The sequence below is a fragment of the Panthera pardus genome, unplaced genomic scaffold (assembly GCF_024362965.1).
Source record: "Panthera pardus isolate Hobbes unplaced genomic scaffold, ASM2436296v1 HiC_scaffold_24, whole genome shotgun sequence".
NCBI classification, from domain to species: Eukaryota; Metazoa; Chordata; class Mammalia; order Carnivora; family Felidae; genus Panthera; species Panthera pardus.
The window spans coordinates 68643727-68666486 of record NW_026526810.1 but is presented as its reverse complement, the minus strand read 5'-3'; the positions used below and the strand labels follow the sequence as shown (position 1 = coordinate 68666486).

At 36.3% G+C, this 22760-nt stretch overlaps 1 non-coding gene across 1 annotated transcript; it reads left to right on the top strand.

Moving 5' to 3' along the window:
• The first annotated feature begins 17638 nt into the window (after positions 1–17638).
• Positions 17639–17744, top strand: LOC128773171 (U6 spliceosomal RNA). The gene has a single exon (XR_008417452.1). It is a non-coding gene; the product is annotated as a U6 spliceosomal RNA (small nuclear RNA).
• The last annotated feature ends 5016 nt before the right edge of the window (positions 17745–22760 follow it).

Below are 22760 nucleotides of genomic sequence, written 5' to 3'. Positions count from 1 at the left end.
TCAGCTGGCTCAGTGGCCAGGTGGAAGCTCCCATCTCTGCTAGTTCCCTAGGGTGATTGGAGCTATTCTGAGTGGTTTGGGCAGCCAGTGAATTATGGCAGATGATATTTTCCACAGCTATGTCCTGTGATAGACCTGCATTGAGAGACTAAAGACAGCCAAGCCTTGCCTATCCTCCAGCAGAACTCTAGTCAGGAAGATATGGGAAGAGAAGTTGATGGAAAAAGCACCCCACTTTCCTGCTGCTCTGTGTCAAAGGAAGCTGCTCAGGTGTAAGTTGGTGGTAGTTCCCATTTTCCCAGATTTATAGGGCAAAAGACCTATTGTGGGTAATTTTGGCAACTGTGAACACCCAGCCAGCCCTATGCTCCCTGGCTTTGTGCTGCAGAAGATCCATACTTCATGGTGGCAGCAGCCAGTGGTGACACCAGTTTCCCCTAGCTACACATATGCACGCCTCTTAATCCATAGGGAGAATCTAAGTGGGACAGCCAATGAAGAGAGAGTTTCTCATCTGACCCAGCCTCTGCTTCTTAGCACAGAGGTTCTTTCCAGGGGATCGTCAAAGTAAGACTCAGACTGGCAATACCAGTCTTTCAAAGTGGCCAAATTTCACCTAGACCAGACCGTGGGACAATTTATGCCCCAGCACATTGTCAAAAACAATCAAGCAATCAGCTAACAATTAGTGGAGGCTAATAGTTGTATGTAATATCAATAAAGGCAAACTATTCAGAATCTTAATGAAGAGGTCAGGGGAAAAGATAGTGAAAGAAAGATAGTCTGGTTAAAGCCATAAACATCTATGGTGTTTTGAGGAGGACTGTGTGCTGAAGTCTGTGTCCTTTTTGGAGTGATGTCAGAGACACATTTTGTGGGGAAATAGATTTCACTGATCTAATCCAGGCCTGGCACTAAAAAACAAACCAACAGACCAGCAAACAACAACAAACCTCGGAAGTATCATTTATAATTGCTATAGTATATTATCTGAAAGGTCTAATTTTCGAGGAAAAAAACACATTTAAAGAAATAGAAAGGTGTGACTTATACAGAAGAAAAAAGGCAGAAAACAGAACAATAAAAAGTACCTCAGAGCCCAGATGTTGGGTTTGGAAGACAAATACACTAAAGCAGCTATTATAAACATGATCAAAGATCTAAAGGAAAACATATTTCAAAAAATTAGAGTAAGGTATAATGACAACATCTCATCAAATAGACATCAATTAAGATATAAAAATAACCAAATAGAATTTAAGAAACAAAACAGATGAACATAGGGGAAGGGAAGGAAAAATAAGATAAAAACAGGGAGGCAAAACGTAAGAGACTCTTAAATACAGAGAACAAACTGAAGGTTGCTGGTGGATGAAGAGATGGGCTAAGTGGGTGATGGGCATTAAGGAGGGCACTTGTTGGGATGAACACTGGGTGTCATATGTAAGTGATATATAGTTACATATGGTTACACTATATGTTAACTAATTTGAATTTAAATTTTAAAAAGATGCTTTCTTCACAAAAAAATGAGAATTCAAAAATTGAAAAACAAGTAATAAAAATGAAAATATTCACTGAAGGGACTCAACAGAAGATTTGAGTTGACAAAAAAAAGAAAACAATCAGCAAACTTGAAGACAGATGAATAGAAATGATGCAATCTGGAGAACAGAGAAAAAAGAATGAGGAAAAATGAACAGAGCCTAGAAAAATGTGGCATACTATTAAGTTCATGAACATATGCATAATGGGAGCAGCAGAAGGAAAGTAGGGAGAGAGGAGCAGAAAAAATATTTTAAAAATAATGGCTGAAAACAAGCAGAATTCATGAACTGGGACTCCCATTACACTTATGTTAGTTAGCCAATTGGTGTCCCACATTTCTCTGAGGCTCTGTTCAATTCTTCACTACAATGTGGGAAGTTTAAAAATTCTTATGTTGGGGGCACCTGGGTGGCTCAGTCATTTAGGCCTCTGACTCTTGATTTCATCCCAGGTCATGATCTCGTGGTCTATGAATTTGAGCCCTGAGTCCAGCTCCATACTGATAGCACAGAGCTTGCTTTAGATCTCTCTCTCTCTCTCTCTCTCTCTCTCTCTGACTCTTCCCCCTTTCTCAAAAAGAAATAAAATTTAAAAAAATCCTATGTTGTATGTTCTAATCTCCTAAGTTAAAATGTCATTTGCCTTTATTAAAGAGATCAAGATCAGTTTTCTGCTATTGAACAATTTATTTTATCCAGGCAGTTTGCTATCTTGTAGTTGTTTACTTTTATGTTTGCAACAAACTCTATGTACAGATTCTCACATCATTCATTGTACACTTCTAGTTTTATTGTTTTTGCTAGTCTAAGTTCATTCTAACTTTGGTATTTTCAACATTACTATTTTTAAGTATGTGACCATAATTTTCTATCCATATTTAGTTATATCCTAGTAAATGGATTGTTGGCACATTAAAAAAGTGGAATCCTACCAGACTTTTCTGGTTTTGCCATATTATCTTTAGTTGTTCTGACTTTTTTTTGTAACAAATTGGGAATGGTTTTATCTTTTTTATGGTTTAAATTTTTATTCTTTTAGGCATGATCATGGGACCATACCTACTTTTGCTCCAAATAGTTTGAAATGTGCTTTCTAATCTCTAGGGTACATTTATGACTATACTTGGTATGGTCTTTCTTGGATATAAAAATATTATACTACCTTTTATTGAACATCTACTAAGTGCTAGACACTTTATAAGAACTTATATTTACTGCATTGATTCTCTCATTTAATCTGAGTATGAATCCATGAGATATAATTATCTTCCACATCTTGCTGGTGAGAAAATAGGTTTCTCTAATATTTCAAGGCCACATATCTGGTGACGAAATTGGGATTTAAAAATCCGACTGTATGAATCTAAAGTTGTGCTCTTTTTACTTTATTGTCTCTTAGACACAAACTCTGAGATATGTTAATACTTTCCCCTAAAGTTAAGAGTTTCCAGTTTTGATTGTCTTTTATATTGTTGAAAATTTCACAGCAGCTTCCTGTGGTTCCAACAGCATGCCTTAGAGGAATAGAAAGCCTTGCTGTCAGACTTGTCTGATAAACTCAAGAGCTTATTAATATGAAAAATGTCAAAAGTATCTGTCCTAGAGTTTATTAGAAATGTTCTGTTTTTTTTTTATTATAAAGATATATATCATTAGAAGCTAAACAAAGACAAGGGAAAAGGAACAAAAAAACAATAAGATTACATAATATTTATGAGCTCTCACTGTATAGAAGATATTAAACTGAGGATCTTACAGAAATAATCTAATTGAACATTTACAAAATTAAGTAATGCTGTATCATATAATTATTCTCAGTACCCATCGAAACAGAAAAGGCCTGGAGAATTCAAGAAATTATTTAACATGCTTAATGGTGTGTAACTAGTAGCAGGGCTGTTTTCACATCCGACTATGTCTGACCTTGTTTGTATTCTTAATCATTGTGCAACTCTAGAAAGAACCTGTTATAAAAAATCACAAGCCATAATTGTGACCACGATACTAATTTTTAGTTCTTGTATATTTTTATTTTCTAGTGATTTGTATCAATTATTAAATGTGTGCATTTAAAAAATTCTCCTGATCTTGTTTTTGGAAGTGAGCCCAATATGATATAATAATGAGGAGCATTTATTGAGAATTTATTGCATGCCCTGTAAGGCACAACATAAGTAAATAGTAGCCACTCAGAATTCTTCTCCCTCTGCTGTCACATTCAGTATACACATGCTGTTTGTAGAATTAGCAGCAAATCTGGGAATGCTTGAAATTATGAAATTTTCAGCTAAAAGAACTTTTAACTTTTCAGCATTTTAAGATTAGGTATTTATGAGTGCACTGAGCATTAAACGATTAGATCATCTAAGGATATCTTGAAATGAACAAGATTAGAGTTACCCATTCTATTTCTAGACGAATTTGACTATGGTAGACTCATTATGCTATCCCTAAATTACATCTAAATTTCTCCAATAATTTATTTTCTTTCTCGGATTTGCCACTAATTCTACAAATAGTGTACTGAGGATGACTGCAGAAAAAGTAGAGTCCTCCCAAGAAATTTTATAGCTTTCTGTGTGTACAACATTTTTGCCATAAGCGTCTTTGCTATAGATGTCTTTGCCACAAGCATTTTTGCCACAAACATTTTTGCAGGATAAGAAATTGGTCATAAGGCAATTTTTGCCACACACACACTACATATATATGTATATATGTATATATGTATACACATACACATATACATACGTACACATATATACATATACATATATACATATATGTATGTATATGTATATACACACACATACATATATATAAAATAACTGTTTGACAGTTTGGTTTCATCAATTGATTGATAGTTTGGTTTCATTTCTCCATGACACAGTACTTTCATTTTTTATATAAGTCTTAGCCCTCATAATGGCCCATGTAGTGGCACAGAGTTTTGAATTTACATTTCCCACAGAACTTTGAATTGTCTATCATTGGCATATGACAATATGCTGAGAACAACAGCATAGAAAGTCTTCACAATTCAATACAAAGCTCAGTAAAAAATATGCATCCTAGCAGGGTTGAGTCCTTGAACAAAACAAGTTTGAACTGCATGGATCCACTTATATGTGAATTTTTTTTAATTAATGTAATACAGTACTATAAATGTATTTTGTCTCCTTTATGATTTTCTTAAAATCACTTCATTTTCTCTCACTTTATTGTAAGGATATAGATAAGACATATAAACCTACAAAATACATCATAATTGGTTATGTTTTCAGCATGGCTTCTGGTCGACAATAGGCTATCCGCAGTCAAGTTTGGGTGGAATCAGAAGTTACACACAGAGTTTTGACTGTAAGGGGGGTCAGCACCCCATCCTGCATTGTTCAAAATAAAACCACTTATTTGCTCAGCATTGCCATAAATCTATATACATTTTAAATTTATTCAAATATTTTATATTTCACAATAAAGCCATTTTTGACAGTTTAGTTTTCATGTTTTATAATGAAACTTTTAATGAATGTCACTCTTTTCTTTTATGGCCAAAGTGCCTTCTAGACAATTGACTAGGCAGTAAAATGCTTACGGCAATGATGTCTAAGGTAAAGATGCTTACTGTGAAAGTACCTAGAACCAAAATTCTAAATAAGTCCCAGCATAGTAGGTTTTTAGCTTTGATGACCTTTTTATGAGATTGAAGTTGTCGGTTTCATGGACCAAAGGGACAACAAAGAGAAGGCTCTAAAAGAATTGATGTATTCTCCAAGGCATAAGACTCATTCAGGTCGAAAGAAGCAAAGTCGGTTCTTGTTTTTATAGCCATGTGTACTTTCAGAAAGCATGATGCCACATTTTCAAATTCAAAATATTAATTAGCATGTGATATATGGAAAGACTTACACAGAGACCTTTTCTTTTTCCCCTTCCCCCACCTTTCTCCTTTATTCTCTCCCCTTCTTTCTTTTTTCTCTCTTTAGTACTTTGTTCCTTATCTTCTATATTTTCTTTATCTCTTATTTTTCCCTTCTTTTCTTCTATTTTATTTCTTAATCTCATTCTCTTTTTTGGACAATATATTGCAAAGCATTTCTTTGTTATTTCATTATCTGGGAGACATTCTATATCTGTACAAGCAGCATTAAATGGATGAGTCTCATTTCTGCTTTGTCTTTATGTCCTCAGAGTCCTTCACTGTGCCACCAAAGAATGGTGTCCTTGAATGGCATATGGGTGAGGAAATTCATTTTCCTCTGTCAATAGCTATGCTTCAATTGACCTATTTAGATATAGAATACAATTCCAATTATAGTAACTGCATACTGCAAGACAAAGACATATGCCCCGAAGCATTATTATACATAAAAGACAATTGATAGAGTATACCTAGTCCATAATGTTGGTGATGATCTTGTTTCTCTCATTGGGAGTCTAAACTCTCCCTAGGATGTGACACTTTGGAGCTATAAACTTCATAAAACAAGAGAAACCATGAAGGCCAGAAGAGTTCACCAAGTGACCCACAGTTGTAACACCTAAGAGAGAAGAGCAAAAGTAATTGCCTCTGTTGGTTCAGCCTCATTCAAATCTTCCTTACTTGACCTTAAGTAAGATAGTAAGTATCAGCTCCTTTTTGGAGAGTTTCTGATGTTTTACTCTCAAGATGTTCTTACCTAAGACTTGAGAAACCAGTTCTTGAGAAGAGCCTCATGAAATAAATAAAGCAGGGTTTGAAGAAAGAATGTGAATGTCTTGTATAAAGACTTGCATTTTAGAAATGACTTATTGGTGGCTACCGGGTCCCTAAAACTTTCTTTTATACCAGAACATATACATCCCCTGCTGTGTGAGTTTATCTTCCATGGCTGGTTTATCGGAAAGCAGCAGTGTGAAATTGCTTAAAGACTACATCAAGTGGGAGGAGAAAAGGAGAGAATGCACCATAAAGGCGGACAAGTAGGGTGACTTGGAGCTAATTGAGAATGCTTGTTCCCTGCTCAAACATGTCTTTTTCTAGTGCAGATTCCCATTTCTCTTGTGAGGAAGTGCAGAGGAAGATGCAAAAACAAAAACAAATATCCTAGCTAACCCGATTGGCCTCGTGACTTGTAAGTGGTTACCTTCCAGCTGGCTGACTCATGTGGTGACATGACTGTCAGAGAGTGGAACAGTGAGCAAAGACAGCCTCATTTACATAAGTGGAAAGCAGTTGGTGAGCAACTGTGGGAAAGCAAGGATCATCTGACCTGACACAATCTACAATTGTGAGAACATGAAGGCTTGGGTATTCCTTCCTAGGTAGTGACAGAAGCTTAGCGACAAACCTAGGACTGGGAAGAGTCCAGGCTGAAGGGGTTGGGTGGAGAGGGGGGAATGAGAGACAGAAGTAAAGAGCGAGGCAGACAGACAGAGAATGACAGAGATAGAGAAGGGGAGAGAGTGAGAGAGACAGACAGACACAGTCTAGCAACTCAAGTAAGGAATGCCTATAGCCACCCCCCGCGCAGTATTAAGGCTGTACTTCACTTAGAGGTGTGAAAGCACCAAATGTTAGAGAGTAGAAACTTGGGAGAGGATAGTTACCAGCTGAATTTTTATTACAGGGCTATAGAAAGAAGGGGAATAGGGTGGGGAAAACTCACAATAAACAGGGCTAATATTTGCAGTGACATTTTGAGAGTAAAGGAGAATATTCATCTACTCCCTGACAGGTGCTTATATACAGTAATGACATTTTTTTTCATCCAAATGCTACTTAGATTGATACTTTTTTTTAATATACAAGGTAATTTGGGACCAGAAGCTTAAGCTGGGTGCCTACACTTTTATCCAATGCCAGTTACTTTTTGTGGCACATAATATCTCATTTGGATCCTGTTTTTCTTTTTTTTTTTGTGTGTGTGTGTGTGTATGCATATCTTTGATCTCAGTAGAGACCCTGTGATGATGACATAGGAGTGTGACCTATCTCAATTGGTCTCTTTTTCTCTCTTACTCCTTTTAACTTCAGCAGGACAAGTGCAGAGGTGGCAGGGGAGATATATACCTCTTTTCTCTTGCTTTTCTGATATTCATAATGATTCTAGATGAAACTTAGAAACAAGAGACTAGGTACCTGCCTCTTTTTCTTTCTGGGTCCTATATTCTGGCTTCCATATTTAATCCTATTCCTCCTCTTCTGATTTTAAGGGAGGGAAAATGTATCAACATCCTAGATGCCCACCCATAGAGGAGAGGAGTCTGGATGAAGAGAGGGCTCCTTTTGCAGCTGAATCCTAGGTGTCAATAGCACAACAAAGCAAGAGGCAGGAGAAGAACAGACTTCCTCAGACCTCCGCTGCCTTCTCCTTAGTAAGCTGTTGTTCCCTGCATTCATTTGTGTTTGTGAACTTATACCAAAATGAAACAACCAGGGTACCCACAGGTCCACAAGTGCAGAAAGGGTAGCTTCTCCCTCAGTTTAGAAAGTTGACATGGATTGAATTTAGGGCAAATAAATTTTCCAAGTTGTAAAGACTCCCCTCCTCTCTTCTTCCACCAAGCATATTCATAGCATTACAGTAAGTTTGTGTATGTTTGGGTCTTTGACCCTTAGAGATCAGCTGGTTTGGCCTCTATCCACACTTTTTGTATGAGGAAATTAAAGCATGGAAATGTCAATGGATGTTGCCAAATGACAGCCAGTTAGATGAGGACAGATTCTGAACAGAATCTGAGAACAGATACTGAACTCGAATCTAGGTCTCCCACTTTTTAGCCTAGCTCTTAACCCAGTGAGCTACCATTTCACACCCTATGCTATAAACAGGAGTTTTTTGTTTTTTGTTCTTAAACCATTTCTCTCCAGCTTTTAGGTCTTTGCAGGCTATTAACTATGTTTAAAGAATTTTTAAATAAAAGCTGTACTTTTTGGAAACCTAGAAGCCCACATATTTGTTTTGGGGTTGTGGGTTTTGGTTTTATTCTTGTTCTTGTTTGTTTCTGTTTCCTGTTTTCCCTCATAGTGAGGGTTTTTTTGTTTTTTGTTTTTCGTTTTTTTAGAATGAAGCACGTGATAGATTCAGATCTTACACTTAGAGGAAAGTGCTCTACAATATAACATAATGGTTCAGGGCTTGGTGTTGGAGTCTTTTAGCTCTGGTTTGATTTGACTTTCACCCATTTGCTAATCACGTGACCTTGGGCACAGTCCGTAATATCTTAGAGCCTCAGTTTCCTCATCCTCAAAATCCTGGGGGAAAAAAAGTGCTTTATCATAGGACTGCAGTGATGATGATTAATTGAGGTAAGGTATATGTAATGCATTATTTACGTAGTGTTAGGCTCATAGTAAGTATTCAATTAAATGTGGCTCTGTGTGTGTGTGTGTGTGTGTGTGTGTGTGTGCACGCATACTTTTATGTGTGTTTACACTCATTGTTTATGATCCAGGAACAACTTTTTGTTCTACTCCGGTGATGCTGGATTAGTCTTGATCAGGACAGATAGCAGTTGGTCCTCAAGGCATAGTTATCAAGATGTGTAAAAAAAAAATGAGACACTTGGTAAGCAAACATAATAGCTTAACGTATCAGTTTGCAGATGGTATTTCAGCATTTTGAAAAGAGTGTTGTGTAGAAATATAGGCATTTCATATAGTAATAGGTATTGTACAAAAAAAAATCATTAGCTAAATGATTAAGGAAGGCTGGCTTACACAAATTAAAGGGCTTACACAAATTAAAAGTTTTTTTTTTCCTTTCTCCACAAGATTTCTCAGAGTTTTTAACTGCTAAAGGACATTGTGATTTCCAAAAATGGAATATCTGGCCAGGAAGCACTTTTTCTTCAGACATCTAATGGACCTAGACAGTCATTTTAGGTAAAGCTGTTCTATTCTTATTCCAATTATGTGGACACAATTCTAAACTCTTTTGGAAGGCTCTTGAGGGAATCACCTTGCCGTTCTGTGCAACTGAGGCCTAGTTTTTGTAATATTTTTTCTTTTCTTTATTTTTTTTATTAAAAAAACAATAATTTTTCACCCTGAAACCTTGTTTCCTTCTTTATTTTTTATTTTTAATTATGGTAAAATATACATAACATAGAATTCACCATCTTAACAATGTTTTTAAATGTTGATTTATTTTTGACAGCAAGAGAGAGAGAGAGAGAGAGCAGGGGAGGGGCAGAGAGAGAGGGAGACACAGAATCTGAAGCAGGCTTCAGGCTCTGAGCTATCAGCACAGATCCCTATATGGCGCTTGAACTCACAAGCTGTGAGATCATGACCTGAGCTGAAGTCAGATGCTTACTTATCTGAGCCACCCAGGCACCCCACTATCTTAACCATTTTTAAGTGCACAGCTCAGTAGTAGTAAGTACATTTACAATGCTGTGCAACCAATCTCTAGAACTCTTTTTATCTTACAAACATGAAACTCTAGACCCATGAAACAATTCCCCATTCCCTCCTGCCTCCAGCACCTACCAACAACCATGTTCCTTTCCGTCTCTATAGATTTGGTGACTCCAGGTACCTCACATAAATGGAATAATATAAAATTTTTACTTTGGTGACTGGCTTATTTCACTTAGCCATCAGTCGGCATAATTAATACTAGCTCTTATAGCAGACAAATCTGAAACCTTCTCTGGCTGACATAAGACAGTTACTTTCTCACTCATACAGAGACTAGTATGGGTCAGGTGGTCCTCCTACATCTTGTGGCTATGTCTTGTAGATGACACGGACTCTAAGATGACTGTGGGAAGAGCAATGAGGAACGGGGTAGACATCGGGACGCCTAACTGCTTCAGCTGGCCCTGAAGTGACCTCTGTCATGCCTTCTTATAGTCCATTGGCTTGGCTTAGTTACATAGCACTAATCTATCTGGATGCAGCCTGGGAAATATAGGGGAACCCATGGAATTTCCGGGGGGCACTGACTTTGTGAGACATGCTTAATGAACTGTGTTTGATTAAACACACCAACGACTCTCATGACTTGGTTAAATTAACGTTTACTAAGTGGAGCACAGAATGCTGGCCAGTAGGTTGTAGTTCAGCAACAGACCACAAGAGAAATTGAGGCAGAAAAGTTTATTACTCACAAGCCCTGGAGGAAGGACAACTCGAGGGACTGCATGGGGACACGAAGGCAGAGTAAAGAGAGAAGGCAGGACCTGGGGTCCATGCCTTTATTCGTGTGAATGGGTAGGGTACTTTGGGGCTTCTCAGCTAGGGCTGGATTGATCAGTTGTAACCAAAGAGTTGTGTTTTGGTAAGTCCCCAGGGGGGTATTATTTAAGGAATGCATGAGGCATATAGGCACTGGGAGGTAGGAGAGACAGTTGAAGTCACATTAAGAACTTCTATTTGCTTGTGACTCTAAAGCTGCTATCCAAGGCATGAGTTTGCAGGAGAGGCTAATGTCAGTTTAAAGTCCCTGCAGACTAGTTGGCCAAACAAAATGGATGTCCAGGCAGCAATATCATGGATTAATTTAGTTAAACTCTCAACACTAACTGTATTTGAAAAAGTAATAATAGATATGTGTATGTGATTTGTTTAGTCCACAAAACTGGTGGACACAGGAATTCATAAACCTCTTGCAATAACTCTGGTGTGCCACAGGGGTTTGTGGACAAGATGGGTTTCTAGGGTTCATCGTTAATCATAACAGCAATGTACTTTCAACTAGCAGAGAAGGAAGCTGGAACTTAGGACAATTTAATTTCTAGATAAGACCAGCACTAAATTCAACAGATGAGTGTATTTATTGTTTTTAAAAATTCTCCAGGAGGACATTAATGGTGACATTTTCTCCCATAGCCACTCCTGTGATGAACTTAATTTCAGTTATTTTGATGTGAGATTTTGGAATTATTCCTTACTGTGCATTCTTCTTTGCCTCTATTGTGCAATAAATTAAACTTGCCACTTTGATTTGAAACTTCTGTGTTGATATAGTTGTTTTGACTAATTGATCATGCCTTAAAGTTATTTTTAATTAAAGGGATATTCATTAATTCTTATGTATAAAACTGACTTAAATTCAGTGGAAAAGCCCGTGGCATATTAATTATATAATAATGTATGCTTTATACCTTATGGTTGACTGTCCATAATAATTATATGAACCCTATGCCTGTACTATACCAAAACACTCCATTAAAAAATGCTAAGGCTGGGGCGCCTGGATGGCTCGGTCGGTTAAGTGTCCGACTTCGGCTCAGGTCATGACCTCGTGGTTTGTGGGTTCGAGCACTGCATTGGTCTCTGCTGACAGCTCAGAGCCTGGAGCCCACTTCAGATTCTGTGTCTCCCTTTCTCTCTGTCCTTTCCCTGCTCATGCTGTCTCTGTCTCAAAAATGAATAAACGTTTAAGAAAAAAATTTTTTTAATGCTAAGGCTATAAACCTGGTTGTTAAGCATCACATAGATGGACCAAGAAAAAAAGGAGCTGTTTGAGTGACTCCAACTTATAAAAACTACTGAATTCCATCAAAACATATTGCATATTGAAACACAGTGACAGTGTATAACAGTATTGCCTTATGCTTTATTACAATGGCTAATTTTAGCCCCTAACATAGTTTCTGGTGGCCTTGTCTAACACATTTGAGAAAAATAGATATTACTTTCCACCTTGCTGTGAACTCACTTGGGAAGCCTCAACTTCTTTCTCAAAAATAGAGCCAATATCCACTTATTTCAAAAATATATTTTTGGCAATGACTGGAATTTATTTGAAATTATATTTCTACAATAAGCATGAGGATTATCTTGCATTATCAGGTGTTCTTATGCATTTTGAATATACTTAAAATTATATATAATCTTTAATTAACACTAGATCAGGTCTTTATAAAGTTATAATCCAGAGTTATGATTTACAAATCGCTTGATTTTTTTTTGAATTAAATTTGGAGCATGAATATCCATAATGGATGAGATGTGTGTGGGGTTAGTCACAGAAGATTTGCATAGAGGTAACGATGTCTAAAAGATTCTCCAACATAAGGGGTATGGGGATCCAGATTTCCTAGGAGAAGTAGGAGTAATAAAATCGTAGTTTTGACCAAATGTATATGGATGAATGAAAGAACTGGGTTCAATTGAATGATCTTCGAGAGTTCTGGTTACAATATGAAAGCTCTGTAGCTCTCCTAGGTTATTTTCAAAGTGCATTTCTCAGCCCAAACTAAGCATTTTGGTTTCTGGTAGATTCGTTTTTGTTATTCTTTGAGCTAGGCTGGCTCATGCTCATCTATTCACTTTTATCATTAAAACAAACAAACAAACAACAACAACAACAACAACAAACAAAGCAAAATGACATCCCCCAGTTCATATAAGAATCAGTGGTAGAAAAAAATATTAAATTTCTTAGTCCATTAGCTTTCACTTTGGGTCATAGCCTACAGAAGCACCCTGCGATACAAAGGATATCAAGTTATTTAAGAGTCTTCCTTGGTTTTGCTCGTTAGGAATATGTTGTTTTCCCAGTATACTGTTTTTTTTTGTTTTTTGTTTTTTTTTTGCTAGAGAGAAATGTGAATTAATTTCTCGCCAGTTCTGTGCGTGGTTCCACTTTCATTTATATTAAAAGCATTCTATAAATCCTACAGGTTTGTTTTGGATTGTTTATAGAAATATACTGGGAAGGAAAGGAATGATTGCTAAGCTGGATTTCAGTAATGGAGTAATCAGAGACTTTCATAGAGTTCGTTTTATTCCTTATTTATGATTTATAGTTGTTTCTTTAACTTCCTGCAAGGTACATGAAGGCGCATAAGCCAGAAAACTAGGAAAACATACATAAATATTTATTCAAATGTGTTATTTTTGCCTGATAACAATGTTTTGGTTTTTTTTTTAAGTTTTCTCTATTGGAGCATATTTTTCAGAGCAGCTCACTCAAGTTTCTTTTCTGTTTTGTTTTGCTTTTATTTGTCTTTGCACATTACCAGGGAAAAAGCAAAACTTTTATTCTCCCAGAAGAAATTGCACTCACTGCAACTTTATCACACCCTACGTTGAAAAGCACGAGGATGTGATAATGATGCTATTACTATTGCTTCCCAAGGAGCACAGGTGAGAGGAAAAGCAAGCAAACCATCAGGTTACACTCCCAGTCTTGCCTTCTACATAATCTGAAACACAAAAAGAGCTTTGCACAGATCTGGAATTTATAATACCATTCTCAAAACTCTGTGGGCGGGGGGGATGTGTGCGTGTGCATGCCCACCTTTTATGCCTTAACAATATCTCTAAGGATATTAACATGATGCCAAAACAATGGATTGAAAAGTAAAAAAAAAAAAAAAAAAAAAAATTGAACAGCTGCAAGCCCTAAACTGTCTTGACTCCCGTGCACCAATTTTACTGGATTAATCATTGTCTTGATGTTGCTAATATGAGCCAGAATAAGGTAATCTGTGTGCCTAATGATAAGCCCAAACATACCTCTCTCATTGATATCAAATGCAGACACTATGAAAGGCATATTAATAACCTGTAGCCCAGACATCAACTGGATGGTTGTGTTAACAACAGTGGTAAAGTGCTTGGGTTCTAGAATCAGAATGCTTTGTTTCACATCATGGCTCTGCCCCTCTCTGGCTGTGAGCCTACGCAAGTTACTTAACCTTTCTGGGACTCAATTTCCTCCTCTGAAAAATGTGAGTATTCTACCCCAGTTTTGCTGTTGGGATTATATGCACTAAATGATTCAACTAAAAAATGTGTTAAAGATCTTAGTGCAATTCCAGACACTTAGTACTCAGTAAAATTAGCTAACATCAGTATGCAAAGTCTCGCTGAAGATTTTACAGTTGACTTACATCTCATCAGAGAATATTAGTTAGGTATCCAATAATTATGTCTAGAAGAACAGTGAGTCCATTCACACTGAAGGCACATTGAATGTGTTTTAAACATGATAGAGTGCAAAACAAGCCCTTTAGTGACTGAAGGAAAGAACTCTTTTGGCTCATTAAAACAAAATAAAGTAATACAACATACGACTTAGGGAAGGAAAGAAAATTGGTAGATGTTAGAAATGTTTAGCAATCTCTGATTTTCAGTGGAAGAAAAATGTAACCTTATGTAAGGCTCAGGGCAGACTCATTGCATAGGACAGCTTGCTTATGAAATCTTTGTGACAGGAATCCCAAATTATACATCAAATCGTTTAATAGCCAGAATTTTGGGGAATGGAATTTGGTGTTTGTTTTTGTTTTTAAAATATTAAATGAGTACTCATTGCTTAATATTTGCTCTTTGGCTTTGAATGATCTATTTAATGTATGCCATTTTTGTGGAAACAGGATATAAGAGTATGTACTTTTTAACATCAAAAGCAGCCAAAGCAACAAAAACTGTTCCACAGTTTGTATTCCCTAATACATGTGAATATCAGTAGTTAGCTTTCTCTTTCTTTCCTTTCCTTTCCTTTTCTTTTCTTTCTTTCTTTCTTTCTTTCTTTCTTTCTTTCTTTGCTTCCTTCACTCACTCACTTGTTCACTAATTAATTACTTTATTTATTTATTTATGCAAGCAAGTAAACAATCTGGCCTAAGTCACTCTGTATTTTATGATGCCTGGGATTATAACTGGACTTTTCTATGGCAATAGTCAACACCAGAAATTAGCAAAGCAATGTCTATTTTCTAAAAGGCAGTAAACATTTTTGAACATGCAAGAGCTCAGATAATATAATTACCGTGAGGCCTTCTTGAACATACTATTAGAGGTTGGTAAGAGATGAATAGACAAGCTAAACAGAAAGGTTAGTGAAGAATATTAGGAGTGTAGGACTAAGACACTAGAACCGTAAGGCTCTGATTGCAGGGTTTGCCATTGGAAGACTAAGTATTCAGATTTTAGGACTAATGTGCAAACCATTGTGTAAGTTATGGTTATAGAATATAATACAACTTTTGTAAATCTTGACAATAAATCATGTAACTAAAAAAAGTTAGGAAGAAAAGGGGAGTGTGTATAAGAAAGAAAGAATAAGTTTGGTTGTTTCTTTGTCTTTTATAATAATGGATCAAAATATACACTTAGAACTGATAAATCTGGTAACAGAAGTATAAAGTCATTTAATAGTTAAAAGCTTAATGCTAAGGAAGATTTTTTTAATTTGCTAAAATTAAAGGTTAAAGACAGAGGAAATGGGATAGCAGAAAATCATTCTATATACTAAATCACTATTCATATAGTATTTTGAAAGGAGCTATGTAAGTAAATAAGTGTACAGCTCTAATAAACCACTGCATTGATAACTCTGTTGGGAAACTATAAATTATAACTTACATAAAAGGCAATTTAGTAATATATAGCAAAGATTTAAAAATACACGTATTCTTTGACTTAAAAATCCCATTCAAAAATTTATCCTGTGGGGTGACTCATGGCTTAGTTGGGTAAGCGTTTAACTCTTGATCTCAACTCAGGTCTTGATCGTAGAGTTGTGAGTTCAAGCCCCGTGCTGGGCTCCATATGGGGCATAGAGCCTACTTAAAAAAATTATCCTGTAAACTCCACTATGGATGAAATGAGATATGTGTAGTTATTTATTGTAGCATCATTTGTAAATGAAAGATTAAAAACACCAAAATGTCCATCGGTAGGGAACAATTAAATAAAAAAATGTAAACGCACACAATGAGAGGCAAAGAAGGATAGGAAGTTTTATGTGTTGATATGGGATGATATCCAAGATATGGTAAATGAAAAAAAAAATGAGCAGAAGACTGCATGCTACCGCTTGAAAAAAATTTAAAAAGAAATGCTTGTATGCATATTAAATATCTCTAGATGTATACCTATAAACTAGCAATTTACGGGGAGAACTGAGTGCTAGCGTTACAGGTAGGGAGGGAAGTTCATTTTATATCCTCTGTTCATTTTTAAATGTTATAGCAGTAGTATTTATTACATTTAAAAGGAATTAAATATAAATTAAAGAAAATCAAGGAGCATTCATCTGTGTCATTTGCAACCTCAGTGAAAATGGCTCATCAGAATGGTTTGAATGGAGTAGGTTGAGAGGAAAATGTGGATTAAGAAATTGGAGAAAGGACAATAGACACATGGGCATATTTTTAATACGTTTACAGGTGTTTGAATTTCTAGATGAGGGCAATAGAGTTAGGAGATTTTGTTTTAAACAGTCAATAGATAAAGATAGACTATAACAGAACTGTAGATAATGGGAAAGACTGGCAGTACTCCAGTATATTTTCATGTTAGTGGGGGATGATCCAGTATCTAGGATACAAATTTCACCCAAAATAATGACTTTGGTTTTGAAACACTAGTTTTGTATTTTTTTTTCTTTTTGTATCGAATTCTGTTATGAAAGGGGGCAGGGATGATAACTGAATAGATGGAACAAAGCCATATGATCATGGGAAAAGGCAGTCTTGGTGGGGCCAGCAGGCAGTATGGCATATTGTATCCACTCTTCTGGTCCTGCTACTTTGAGATGCCACCAGTATCCACAGAATGTGCTGCTTGGGTGAGTTGAAGGGAGGAGCAAGCGACAGGGAGTTCTGTAGATGTAGCCCTACAGACCAAATGGAATATGGTTATTGTGTGAAAAAGAGAGGTAGAGAAGAGTTATCAAATGTTTCTATTTCAAGATCTACAATTAAGTAGGGATTTATTTTGCCTTCCATTCCGACCTGTATTCTACTTTTGTAGTTTATCTGTACCTTTTGAGAAAATTTATTTTGTTTATTGCATCTGCCTATTACCACCCCCTTCCCCCATACTGTGGTTCACACCCAACCCAAGCCATGACCACCTACACCCAAATGTCTTCTCTCTTCCTGTCCCTTTTCAATGTGCTATTCTATGGCTTTCTATTTCCATCCTGTGAAAGTTATTCCCCTTTCTCACTGATGGACTCTCTGCCTTCTTCTGATGCAACTTCAGTTTTTGGAAGTCTCAATGGACAATATAGACAAGCAGGGGGAGTTATTATTGCATATTATTTTGGTAGATGAATGAGTAGAAGAAATTCTAGCACCTACCATAGGGTCTGTGAATTGAACACAGGGTCAGGAAGTATTATTTAAGGTAATGAAGAGTGTTCACTTTGGCAGCACGTGTACGAATATTGGAATGCTACAGAGAAGATTAGCGTGGTTCTTGGGCAAGGACGACACGTAAAATAATAAATAATCCAATTTCAAAAGAAGTGGAATTTGGTTTAATTCAAGGCGGCTCTGGTGACAGAGCTAACACAGAACAGAACCAGGCTTTTCTTTCATAATATGCAAGGTTTTCATTCTGGTCACCTAACTCCCAGTTTGTTATATTGGGCTTTCTTAATTAGATAGGCAGTTGGTCTGAAGATGTCTCAAATCCTTTCCACATCTTAATAGGTTATGACCATTGGGTTCATTCTCTACTTATCACTGAATCTCATTCTTAAATCGTCATTGCTTGTGAAGTCAACTTGCTTATAGTAAAGTGATTCGCTTTTTAGTAAGATATTAGTTCTAAATCAAAATAATTTCATCTGTAAAAAAGTCAACATTCCTAGGTATTCAACCAGCTTTTGCTGTATAGAGGGATTATTGAAATGAGCTGAGACAGATGCACACGACTGCACAGGCTTCTCGCATAGCAAAGGCAATCAAGATGAGAGACAACTGGCTCGGCTGTTCAAAAGAAGGGATAGGTACTGGTTCCAGACCTGCTCCAGAGGGAAGCTCAAAGGTGCTCAGCACTGGCAGAACAAAGAACCCCAGGAAGGAGGCTTTGCTCCAAAAGAGAGGTTTTTGCTTCAGGAGAAGACTGTTCCAGGAAAAGAAAACTAGCTGTTTCAAACTCAAAAAAAAAAAAAAAGAAAAAAAAAAAAAGAAGCTGATCTCATAGCTCTTAGCAAAATAGTGAGTAGAAAAGAAATATTAACTTGAATCCAGCTGAGAGAAGTGGATCAAAGTAAACCTATTGCATATCTAGGGAAAGAAATGACTGTTTCTTGTACTGAGCTTTGGCCTGCTTTTCCCTTGTTTTATATTTTGTATTTTTCTATTATTTATGGTTGATAAATGTGCTTTGAAACTATAAGCCTGTTTTGTTTGTTTTGTCTGCATCATTCATATTTAATTCTAGGAACATTATGGAATGTTTCTTATAGAGCAGACACTATGTAAGTGCTGCAGTTGAAAACTAAGTAGGACATGGCCCCTTCCCATACAGGAGCCTCATAGGATAGCCACACAACTCATAGCAATAGTGGGGAGTGGTTAAAAAAAATAGGTTTTGGAATAAGACAGATTGAAGTTTAAATTCTGATTCTATGATGTCTTATCTATAAGGACAAAGAAAAATAAAGTGAATTCTAATCTTCTGTAAAATGTAGATATCTCTCACGGATTGTGAAAATTAAATGAGATTATGTATGTTATTGACTGAATTGGACACCTCCCTCCAAATTTATATGTTGAAGCTCTAATTCACAACGTGACCGCATTTGAAGGTAAGGCCTTTAAAGATTAATCCATTTATTTGTGGGGAGAAAGGTAGAGGTATTTCTAGCAAGATACACGAGGAAACAATTTTGGGAGATTACATTCAATGAGCTGAATATTAGAAGACATGGTTGGAAAGATCCAGATCTCAATTGTAAATGTTAGGCTGCATGGATATCTCATTTCCCTCTAGCTCCATTCTTGACTTTTTCCTATCTTGCTAACTGCCTCATGAGTTGACCTGTAAGGGCTGTGAATAGGAGGTTCTTAGGCCTTCTGGCCTTTCCAGCCAATGGAGAGCCCCAAGAAAATATCAGAGGGAGGTGGAGAAAGAGATCAAGATATTTATTCCTCTGGTTCCTCCTCTGGGAGGTAGTCTCCAACTGGCTGTGTCCATTAATTAATAATCACTACTACATACAGGTTGACCTGTTCTGCCTCTAAGTCTCTTTCTTTCCAGATTCTACTAACCTCTTCTTTACTTTTGCTTTGAGCCTCACAGTGGCAATGAATCTTCCCTTGAGACTCCCCGATTCCTGCATTGTCCCTTTGTAATTTTCCATGTCCTGTCTACACCATTGTGATTCATTCTTTTGTAAAAACAAACCAAAGTTGTCCTCGAGTTTTCCTGATATGAGTGTAATCTTTTTCCTGTTAGAACTTGACTCATGAGTATTGATTTCTGTATTAAGACTTTACTCATTCATTCATTCATTCATTTATTCCATCATAAACATCTGCTCAGTGCTTATTCGGGTGCTGCTAATGCTATCTCTGGTCTCATGGAGTTTAAAATCTGGTGAGATATATATATATATAGATACATATATATGTATCTATGTATATATGTATGTATATACATATATGTACATATGTACATGTGTATGTATGTATATATATGTATACATATATATGTACATATAAGCAAAATGCAATAACAGCATAGCATAATAGCTGTTAAAATGCAGAAAGTATAAGGTACTCAGGACTACATAGCAATGATGCCTAATCTGAACATGATTTGAGTAACAGTATGTAATGTCAGATAGCACGGTGGAAGATAAGAATACAGAAATTGAGTACACAACAAGATGGCACTACACTCTAGGAATGACAGTGGATGACAGGGAGTGAAACATGGTAGATTTCGCTGTATAGGCTTTGTCTAAAGAATCAGTCACAGAAGCACCATGGTGAGAGTGATCCATAGCCTTGGGCTGGACTGATCTGGATGTGGCCTTTGTCTTGGATGGATTTAGGCATAATCTACTTCACTGAAATCAATTTTGGTCCTTTAAAAAAGTTGAGGTAAGAAGCACCTGGGTGGCTCAGTTGGTTAAGCATCCGACTTCAGCTCAAGTCACGATCTCATGGTTTGTGAGTTTGAGCCTTGTGTTGGGCTCCACACTGACAGTTCAGAGCCTGGAGCCTCCTTCAGATTCTGTGTCTCCCTTTCTCTCTCTGCCCCTGCCCCTCTTGTTCTCTCTCTCTCTCAAAAATAAATACATGAACATTAAAAAAATTGAGCTAAAGTTGACATACAACATTGTTTTAGTTTCAGGTTTACAACATAATGATTTAAAATTTGTATATATTGTGAAATGATCACTAACTCTACTTAACATCCATCACTATACATAGTTAAGAATTTTTTCTTATAAACTTTTAAGATTTATTCTCTTAGCAACTTTCAAATATGCAATACAGTATTATTAACTATAGTTGCCATACTGCACATTATATCCCCATGACTTATTTATTTAATAACTGGAAGTTTGTACCTTTTGACTTCCTTTATACATTTTGCCCATCCCTCACCACTCTGCTCTGGCAACTACCAATCCTATGAGCTTTTATTTTAAGGTTCCACATATAAGTGAAATTAAATATTATTTTTCTTTCTCTGTCTGACTGATTTCACTTAGCACAATGCCTTCAAGTCCATCCATGTTGTTGCAAATGACAAAGTTTTGTTCTTTTTTTTATGGCTGAATAATATTTATGTGTGTGTGTGACCTCTTCTTTATCCATTCATTCAAGGATAGTCACTTGGGATGTTCCATGTCTTGGCTATTGTAAATAATGAAGCAATGAACATGGGGATGTCTGTATCTTTTCAAGTTAGTGTTTTCATTGTCTCCAGATACCCAAATGTGGAATCGCTGGATCATATTGGAATTTGATTTTTTTTTTTTTTTTTTTAGTTTTTTGAGGAGCCTCCATACTGTTTTCCATAGTGGCTGTATCAATCTACATTCCCACCAAGAGTGCACAGGATTTTTTTTCCCACATCTTTGCCAACAATTATTTCTTTTCTTTTCAATAATAGCCACTCTAACAGGTATGAGGTGATATCTCATTGTGGTTTTGATTTGCATTTACCTGATGATCAGTCATGTTGAAGGTCTTTTCATGTACCTATTGGCTATGTGTGTGTCTTCTTTGGAAAAATGTCTATTGAGGTCCTCTGACCATTTTTTAATCCGATCGTTTTATGTTATTGAGTTGCATGAGTTCTTTATACATTTTGGATATTAACTTCTTATCAGATATATGATTTACAAATATTTTTTTTCCATTGATCAGGTTGCCCTTTCATTTTGTTGAGAGTTTCCTATGCTGTTCAGAAACTTTTTAGTCTGATGTCTGTTCTTGCTTTCGTTGCCTTTGCCTTTTCCTGTGTGTCAAATTTTAAAAATCATCACTAAAACCAATATCAAGGAGCTTACTGCCTATGTTTTCTTCTAAGAGTTTTATAGTTTCAGGTCTTACATTCAAGTCTTTCTTTAGACTAAATTTTGAGTGAATTTTAGTGTATTTAGTGTAAGATAGTGGTCCAGTTTCATTTTTTTGCATGTGGCTGTCCAGTTTTCCCAAAACCATTATTAAAAAGACTGTCTTTTCCCCATTGTATATTTTTGTCTCCTTTGTTGTAGATTGACCATATGAGTGTGGGCTTATTTCTGGGCTCTCTTTTCTGTTTCATTGATCTATGTGTCTGTTTTTGTGCCAGTACCATGCTGCTTTGATTGCTACATATTTGTATTTCATCTTGAAATCTTGGATCGTGATACCTCTAGTTTTGTTCCTCTTTCTTAAGATTGCTTTGATTATTCAGGGACTTTTGGGGTTCCATACAAATTTTAAGGTTGCTTTATTTCTGTGAAAAATGGCACTGGATTTTTGATAGGGATTACACTGAATCTGCTGATTGCTTTGGGTAGTATGGACATTTTAACTATGAATTCTTCCAATCCATGAGCACAGAATATCTTTCCATTTTTTGGTGTCATCTTCAATGTGTTTTGTCAGTGTTTTATAGTTTTCAGTGTACAGATCTTTCACCTCTTTGGTTAAATTTATTCCTAGGTATTTTTTATACAATTGTATATGGGATTGTTTTCTTAATTTCCCTTTCTGATGGTTCATTATTAGTGTATAGAAATGCAACAGGTTTCTGCGTATTGATTTTGTTCCTTAAACTGTACTGAATTCATTTATTAGATTTAACAGTCTTTTGGTGGTGTCTTTAGGGTTTTCTATATATAATACCATGCCATGTGCAAATAGATACAGTATTACTTCTTCCTTCTTTTTCCTTCCTTTCAATTTGAATGCTTTTTATTTCTTTTACTTGCCTAATTGTTTTGTCTTGGGCTTCCAATACTATATTGAATATAAGTGGCAAGAGTGGGCATCTTTGTCTTGTTCCTGATCTTAGAGGTGTGA